The following is a 9,049-nucleotide window of genomic DNA, read 5'->3' as shown; positions in this document are numbered from 1 at the left end:
TGATTGGATGTTTGCCTGGCTTGATCAGAGAGTTTGGGCAGCGGCTCATGTTGACACTTGGTGTTTAGCTCTGGGTAAAGTTTAAACAGGACTTATCATGGCTCTGACACCTCGCGAAGGCTTCCCTGGTTTAATAGCATGCTTCATGCCATCCCTTGCATAGTTTTTTTTACTGCATTGCTGTCCTAGATATTGAGAAAGGTAAACTTGCAAAATGTATTCATGGAATAGCTTATTTGAAGCTTCTTCTAATTTTAAAATAACCTCGTTGCCCTCAAACCGTGTGGCTGTTTCTCTACTCCCTTATGCTGGTAGACTATAAAGCCAGGAGAAGTGATCTGAGGTCAATGAGGCTGATCCAGCCTTTCAGAAACTATTAACTGCATTGCCCCTATTGCTCGTGTTTGCCCCAGTGTTGGGCTCTGCTGGGACTAAAGCAGCCTCGCACGAGGGGAAAGTCTTGGGTTTGGGGTCCAGCATTGAAATGAGACTTCCCCTTGAGCGAGTCAAAATGATAACTCTAATTTGCCACCATCATATATTTTTGCCCCAAATTGCAACAGCTTTGTCCTCTTCTGCTTTTGATAGAAATTGCTCATATTAACAGCTGACAGGTTTGTTCCGCCGTGATTCTCCCATCCGGTGAAGGGTGTAGGAACCTTCTCTGCCTGTACAGGCAGGAGAAGGGGATGGGTCACAAGATTTATCCCACTTAACTGATGTTCACCTAATTTCAAATCAAGGATCAGCAGAGAAGTGCATTGGAAGCGGAGTTTAACAGAGCCATTCCCTGCCTGACGCAGGCTCCGGCTTTGGCCAAAGCTTGTGCTAAATAACATTGAACTAATATCATTTTATGCTTTACTTTTTATGAGTAACAATTAAGAAAACAATCAGTGGAACGTAATTACAGCACCTTGAAGTGTAGTGTTACCGGGCCAAAGACTGAAATGAGGTTACGATGTGACAGCCTTTTATCTCGGATCTGATAGGGGTATTATTCTTTGTATTAAAAGTTTGCCAAGAGAGGCTTCACTGAAAATTAACCCGTGTTATCACAGTGAGTAATATCCTGGTTTTATCATGTGGAATAAATAAATAACACAGGCTTTATGCTTTTGCTTAATGAAATTAAACTGAGTGCAGAGCGAGGAAACAGTGTTAACTCAGATGCAAGAAAACGGTGATTAAGACAAGATGAAACTGGAACAGAAAATGCCCCCAGTTTTCTTGCATAATGGCAGAGCTTGTATTACTATTAATTATATTATGTAACGGGAATAGGATGGAATTTGGCTCTATTGATGACAGACTGGGGTGAAAAACTCTTTGCAAACATCTCTGTGATTTCTCGGGAAAATTCCACTTCCGTCATGCTCCCAACACCGTTTTCTTGCCTTGACCGGGTGGTTGTGGTTGCTTAGCTTCAAGCTATGCTGCCAAAACAAGCCATTTGGCCCAGCTCGAGGAGCCTTTTCCACTTGATGTCACTGGTGCTTTTCTCACCTGGTTCCCCAACCTGCTGCTCTGCTCCACGAAGCCAACAGATCCAGATGATTTGTTGAATCAGGGATTCTACTGATGGGGAAGAACCCCTAATTAGAGTCTTGGAATACTTTAAGCTGGAAAGGACCCATAAGGATCATTGAGTTCAACTCCCAGCTTGTGAGGGAGGAAGTCTGCTTGGCTTCTCATGGACCAGAAATGCTGGACAAGCACTTTCCCCAAGGAACTGACAATATTTCTTTAGGTAAATAGCTACACTTTACAGCAGTTCTGTGATACCGATGGAAGTGGAGTTGGCAAAGCATCTGAAGCCAAGGGAAGGAGAGGGCTGCCATCTGCTTGGGCACCATGACATGGTGCTTGGGGACATCCCACCCTATGGCATGTGCTGATGAGGATGAAGGGGATGCTTGCTCGTGCTGCAAGTCTGGGTTTGGGAATCAATTCACCTGATTAAGAGAGAGTTGTTATGGGCAGAGAAATGAATGGCCTGATTCTGGACTTCATTAACCGAGAGCCTGAAATTGTTTCACGTGAACAAAAGAATCGTCCAGGACGTTAATCCCTTGCACCTGTTTAGCTTTGTTCAACCTCCCTCTGCCCCAGCTGGGGTTGCATCAGCAGGCACGATGCTGCAGGCAAGAAGAAACCAGCCGCAGCAGAGGAATTAACTGTGCCTTTCACTCAACACACTCGCGGGACAGAGACCTGAGCTGTGCCTTATGGGTCTGAACTCCTGAGCTGCCACAGGGGAGCCTCAACACCTCCCGAGCACACCCAGCCTGTAGGTCAGAGCCAGCTGGAAGAAGGGTACAGGGCAGCTGTGCCCCCAGAGATGCCCGTCCTGTCTCCAAGGCTCTGTGTACAGAAAGCCCAGGCTCAGCACCACCCCTGACTTCAGCTGTACCCACTTTTCCATTCCAAAAAGGAACTTTTTCCTGCAAAGTAATTACACCGAAGAGCTTAAAACCCCCAAACAACCCTCTTGTCCCTTTGTGCCAGTGGATGTTAATAATACCAGGAATACTATTATCCTCTGGGCTATCATCATCTATAATACCTCCAGAAATTGCTTGGGTAGTTTTAATTATGTTTGTGCCTTTTCTTTCAGCCCTTGTTATCTCTCAGGTTCCTCTGGGCTGGGGGAAGGGTCATAGCACCGAAGACGCTTTTCTAAAGCGCCTTTGTTTTCCCTGCGCAGGTATTAAGTTGATGGCACAACAATCCCCAGGTACATTAGATTCGCTTTCCTACCCTTCCCTGCCTGAATGCAGACCTTGTGCATTCCCCGTCCATGGAGCAAACCCGGTGCGGGCAGCCTGAGGACTGGGCCCGCAGGAATGCGGGTGAACAGAGCCAAATTGTTTGAACCGCGAGAAGAAGGGAAGAGAGAGGGAGAGAAAGGGATAACATAGAGGGGAGAGAAGGAAGAGGTGGGAGGGAGGATAAAATAATCCTTGTCTGTGCGTGGTGGAATTTCTTTGCAGATATTTGCAGGATAATGCGGTTAAAAAAAAAAAGAAATCTTAGAAAAATAATGGAGTCTTCCCTCCCACGTGTGCCCATAAGGGGAGGTTTTTTGTCAGCACAGCGGCCTCCATGGGAAGGTGACGTTGGGGAGAACAATTGCTGGGCTGTTGTACCATGCCTGTTGCTATGAATGAAGCTTAAGAAAAGGTGTCCTTGGACTCTTGCTAAAACCCGTCATCTTCTCCATTCCCTGCGTGTGCCCGCTCGCTGCTGCTGCCTCCCGAAACGGGCTGACAGCTTATAAACAAAGCAGTATAAAAGATGAGATTGGAGTACGCTCCAGCCTCATTTCCTTGCTGGTGGTGGCAGCGGGCTCGCTGCTCATCCCTGCTGCAGCGTGGGGGGATGCTGGGGCTGGCGCTCAGTGGTCCCTGTTCTCCAGGAAGCTCTGACATTGCAGAAAGCAAACTCGAGGAGAGAAGCTGGACCTGAAGGGGGGCTTTGGGTCAAATTGTCTTTGGAGTTGGACCCTGTGGTCCCTGTGAGAGACATGGGCGCTTGTTCACTGCAAAGCATGTGAGTATTGGCTGTGCACCTGCCGGGGGTGTTTGCCCGGCTCGCTGCAATGGGCTCTGGGCTGCAAGTTCACTCATGAGCTCTGGGGTTTTGGTAGCACCATAAGGATGTGGTCCATGTAACGTGTTGCTCTGGCGAGGCTGGATGTCCATGGTCTGCAGACAAGCCGTGAGATCTCCACCACAGACAAAGAGGATAAAAAATGAGAAGCATGACTTTGAACATAAATCCTTGGATGTGTAGGTATGTGTATGCCTATATGTGTATGGATGTATATGAGTACAGTGTTTGTGCTTTCCCTCTGCTCCTGGCCTGGCTGTGCTGCCTTCAGCGCATGCAAAGACTCTTAACACCTTCTTTCCCCAACCTGCCATGGGAATTAAATCAAGTTTTTTGCTGCGGAAGGTTTAACTTGTTCAAGGAGTATATAGCTGTAGAAGTGGTAGGATCCTCTCTCTGACTGTGTCTTCTCCTGGAGCGCGGCTGAGGAACAGAGCTGCAAAGGTCCAGGGGGAGGAACAGCGGTGGCCGAATGTCACCTGGCACCTTCCCACCCTCACTGAGCTTTCCTCTCTGGCATGCCCTGTTTTATTAAAGGCTTTGTCTCTTGAAGTTCAGCAGGCATTCACGAAAGATATGAGTAAAATAGTAACTGTATTAATAACATGAATAGAAAGCTGTGTTGATCCTGTACAGCTACACAGCAGAGAGTACGATGCACTGTCCAAGTACAGAGCTTTTATGTAGCATCAAGAACAAAAATGACAGTGATTGTAGTTTTGGACTGTAGTTTTTTGGCTGTTTTCAGCTAAGAAAATTCTAAGTTGCAATGACCATTTAGGTCACCAGTAATTTTTAAATATCTCCTGATAGATTTCGAATATCTTCTTTTCTTCTGATGTGTTACTTGGTGTTTGCCCAGTGATGATGTCTCTCAGTGCTGCATTTTATCTATTTCTGTAAAATGGAGTGAGGTTAAGGTCTTTAGAAAAATGTGTCCTCATTAGCAGAGTGGAGGGGTGACTATGGGCTGTCCTGGGGGTTAAACACAGGCTCAGGTTCGAAAGAAATTCCCATTTCTGCTTATGTTTTTTTGCCCGTGGCAAATCACTTCATGTGTCTCCCTGCCTCGGTTTCCCATCTATTCAACAAGAACGATGCTACTGATGAACACTCCCAGTTATGGTGAGATAGAGGAGGAGAGCAGAGTCTGTGTGGTGACAGCTTTCCTATTCACTTCGGTGGCAGCAGTGAAGCTGCAGTTACTCAGGTGTCCCAGGGAGTCAAACTGGATCTGAGCACTGAAGTGAACAGAAATTAGTGGTGAATGAATTGGAGTTGGAGGAGAAAAAAAACCAATTTCACTTGGGTTTGTCATTGGTAGATGGTAGGGGAAGTTCTCCTGTTGGTTTTATTAAAAAAAATAAAAGAGTTAGAAGCAGATGCAAAGGACATCTTTGGCACCGTATCTGATAAAATATCACGTGCAGCACTAAGCTGAGAAATCGTCTGTTATCACATTCCCATACTGAAAATCTACTCAGGCCATAAGCTCTTCAGAGCGGGAATATGTTATCTGTTTGGTGCTACGTCCCGAGTGCAATGCATCACAACTGCCTAGCGCATCACACCTAGGAGAAATAGCAAAGCAATCTCAATCGGTGGATAACACAGCTTCCACTTGTGCTCAAGGGGAGCGGTTGCAGGGGGGTGATAACACCTTCCCTCTGGGCAGCAGACATTGGCAGGGGTTTATTTTTCCCTGGATGTAACAGTGGCTGTCCCTCCCTTACCTGATACTTTGCAAGTGCGTTTAATTCTCACAATGCTTGGTAAAGTTAAAACCTTTTTCTGTTTTACAGGAAAGAAACTGAGTCAGGGGAGCAGCTGTGGGACTTGTGCAAAGCCCTGTGGGAGAAAACCCACCAGACGAAACTCCAGTCCCTGTTTTTCCCTTTAGTAGCCCAAGGGATGAAGAATGGGCACAAACACCGTGGATGACGAGCCAAGAGCTCCGCTGTCCTTCTCATCAGCCTCGTTGCACCCCTGGCAGCTCTGCTGGCTGAAACTGGTTGCATCACGTCTGGCGTGTGTGGTGAACGCAGTGTGGACCTGAGGACTCGTGCTGGCTCATTGCCATTTTCTCTTGGCCAATAACTCCGACATTGTTCTTCTGCAGTGTATGTATATATTTATTTATTTATTTTCCATTGGAGAAGAGGCAGCACTGTGAGAGATTTGAGGGAGTTGCAATAGAGTGGGTTGGGTGGCGAGGGGAACCTGGCTGGTAGCAGCTCAAGGCTATCATAAAAGAAACTGGAATGGGAGTGTTAATGCTTTAGCTGAGTTATGGAGAAATGGTTTTACTGTTTAAAAAGAAAATGAGAGAGTATTATGCCTGGAAGAGTCTGGCAGCACTCTGTGCTCGTTCAGAGGCTTGGGAGCAAGGGCAGGCTGGAAGGACACTTAGGAGCCGTGCCCCGTGTGCAGAGAAATGGAGAACTGCAGAATAATTTCTACTGGAAAGGATCTCTGCAGATCTCCAGCCCAACCACCCACATTGGGTTGCTTGGTGCATGTCCTGTCAATGTCTGAATATCTCCAAGAAAGCAAATCCCACAACCTCCCTGGGTCCCTGTTGCAGTGTCTGACTACCCTGATGATGAAAACAATTTGTCCTAACGCTCTGTGTCCATGCTTGTGACCACTGTCCCTCGTCCTCTGCCTCTGCCAGAGTGGCCTGGCTTTCTTCTCTCTGAACCCTCAAGTTAGGCAGTTGAAGACAGCAGTAAGATTTTCTCCCTTCCTTTCTAAGGCTGATCAAACCCAGTTCTTTCAGCTTGTTCTCAGCTTCCCACCATCCAGCTGTTCTCTGCTGGACTCAAGCCAGTATGTCCTTATCTGTCTTGTACAAGGGACCAAGGCTTGACATGGTACCGTAGATGTGGTCTTGCAGGTGGTAAACCAGCTTGGGTGGGCATCACAGGGCTCTGACCTCCTCTCTGTTTCATAGCTCTGGTTCTTTCAGAGGTTAAATGACATGCTGGCAATGGCAGCCCTTGTGTGTACTTGCATCATAGATGCAAGTATCCTTGACAGGATTTAATCCCGTCAAATGGAGAAGGAAAAAAATGTCCTCTAGTTTAGGTTTCTTAATCCAGATGACTGTTCAGCTGGTGCCCACCTGTAAAATATAGACTTGGGCTGTTTGGTTTTGATGTTCTGGTCTTGTCCTGTCTCCGATGTCTTTAGGAGACATCTTCAGCCAGCTTGGTCCTCTGCAGGCACAAGTTAAATTAACTCCACTTAAGTCAAGAGCTCCTAGAACAACGATCTGCTGGGAATTATGAATAAATGCAAATAGTGTTTGTTTGATTTACTTTTCAGGTCTGGCCAGGAAACCTTCGAGTAGCAGCACTTTCCCTTTTAAGCAGGTAAGTGCTTTTTAAAAACATAGACGGGAGTGTCTGTGCTTCTCTGTTTATCGCTATAAATCTTTCAGTGCCTGAGCTTTTAAATAGCGATTCACATGGTAACTTCATGCTCGTGAAATTAATGAATGTGAGGAGCTGATGGACTGAGAGGCCACAGCGCATGGTGGGACACCAACTTCAAACTGGAGAGGGGAGAGAAACCACGGGCGTTTGGGGAATGGGGTGATGGAGAGAAGAGGAGAATGGGGCTGGAGAAGACCTGGACAAGCAGTAGATGATGGTTGAGTCTCTGGTCCAGGGTTGAAGGGCCTGGCAGGATGGCTGGTAGGATGGCGATTCCTGTGCTGGCACACAGGACCTGGAGATAATGGTCCACAAGAGATTTATTTCATTTGGGGAATCTGATCTGTTGAGGTGAGCGGTAACATACAGAAATTTTGTGAGAAGAGATGGTAAATGATCAAATCAGCTGAGATTTTTTTTTTGGATAACATATATTTTTTAAATTCTATAATAAAAATACGTTTTGTTTTAATTTTAGTATTCATTTTTTCAACATTTTTCCCTGAAAGGCAGAAACCTTTTCAAGGGAGGGGGAAGTGTAACCTAACCTCCAATTTTCTGTCCCAAACTAGTTTTGACCAGACATACCAACAATGTAATCATCAGAGGATTTTTTTTTCCCCTTCTTCTTAGCAAACAGCAGGTCAAGTATCATTTAAAAAAAAAAAAAAGTAAAATCACCAATTATAAAAAAAAAAAAATAGCAGCCTTTTGCCATACATGGCTGGTGTATTTTTCCTTTGGAAGTTGGCCACCCCAAGCACACACAGGGCTCTGTGTGAACCCGGCTCACCCTCCAAGAAAGAGCAGAAGAGAAAAACTCCCTGTGACTTGGATGGGTTCTTTATGGGGGGGGGAGGTGGGCTGGCGGGGAGGGGGGAAGAGCGCAAGGCAGCGTTTTGAACTATGTTCCTTTTTCTATTTTATTTAGATTAGGTTCTGCTCAGCGGGGTGATTTCTTAATTAGAGCAGCCCAGTCTTGCAGGCCTGTCGCTCCAGACCCCTGCTCTGCCTTCTTAAGTTTCACGAGGGAAGTTGTCGTGCCTTATTTCCTGAGCTCTAATATTCAAGCAGTGTGCGGTGATTTCAATGGGAGGAAAAGACATGTAATTTAATCATCTTTATTAGATTTTGGGCGAAGGAGGGGGCAAAGCAGTAGGAACCGTGTCCTCTGCTTGTCTCTTGACTTTCTCTTCTGCTTCTAGTGGCCAGAGATGAGATTTTATGGGAGAAGAAGCAGAAAAGCAGTGATCCTAAAAGGCCAGGTAGTGATGGACTTCTTATCCTGAGGTTATGAAGTTTTCCTGAGCAGTAGCTGTTATCTCAGTCTCAGGCAGATCCATGACTCTAGATGGGCTTTGTGGGCTTAATCATGACTTTTTTGATCCTCTTGATTATACAGAGGACAGGACAAGGGAGAATGGCCTGAAGTTCCACCAGGGGAAGTTCAGGCTGGATATCAGAAAGAAATTCTTCACGGAAAGAGTCACGGGGCACTGGAACAGCTGCCCAGGGAGGTGGTCGAGTCGCCTTCCCTGGAGGTGTTTAAGGAACGGGTGGATGAAGTGCTTAGGGACATGGTTTAGGGAGTGTTAGGAATGGTTGGACTCGATGATCCAGTGGGTCCTTTCCAACCTGGTGATTCTGTGATTCTATGTGAAAGAGAATCCCATCCCTCCGAAGGGTGTTGCTGGAGTGCGGTGACTGGCTGGTGGAGCCGGTTCAAGCAGAGTAAACGGGGAAGGAAAATGTGGGATTTTTCAGATTTCAGGTGTTTTTCTGGGAATCCAAGGAGGACAGGCAGTGAGCTTCCAGCAGACAGCCGGCAGTGTGGCATCGCTGCCGTGTCACGGGCAAAGCTCTGCTCAGCTCCCACCTACAGAGGGCACGTGAGAACTTCCCAGAGCCCCTCTGGGCTAAGGGGGAAAAGTTATAAGAATAAAAATTTTGGATTTTTTTTTTTTTTAAATTAGATATAGTGAGGGAAAAAAAAGCTTTGT

At 46.4% G+C, this 9,049-nt stretch overlaps 1 long non-coding RNA gene across 13 annotated transcripts in view; it reads left to right on the top strand.

The window, feature by feature from the left end:
• Window positions 1-6,939: 6,939 nt before the first annotated feature.
• Window positions 6,940-9,049, top strand: part of LOC128854018 (uncharacterized) — a 34,683-nt gene continuing 32,573 nt past the window's right edge. For all 13 annotated transcript variants that reach the window (XR_008452919.1, XR_008452921.1, XR_008452912.1 and 10 more), the window contains exon 1: window positions 6,940-6,986. This is a non-coding gene — a long non-coding RNA (uncharacterized LOC128854018). The remainder of the gene's footprint in view (window positions 6,987-9,049) is intronic.

Source organism: Cuculus canorus, chromosome 18 (genome assembly GCF_017976375.1).
Source record: "Cuculus canorus isolate bCucCan1 chromosome 18, bCucCan1.pri, whole genome shotgun sequence".
Classification (NCBI taxonomy): domain Eukaryota; kingdom Metazoa; phylum Chordata; class Aves; order Cuculiformes; family Cuculidae; genus Cuculus; species Cuculus canorus.
The sequence above is the reverse complement of the archived record's forward strand: the minus strand, read 5'-3'. Positions and strand labels throughout refer to the sequence as shown.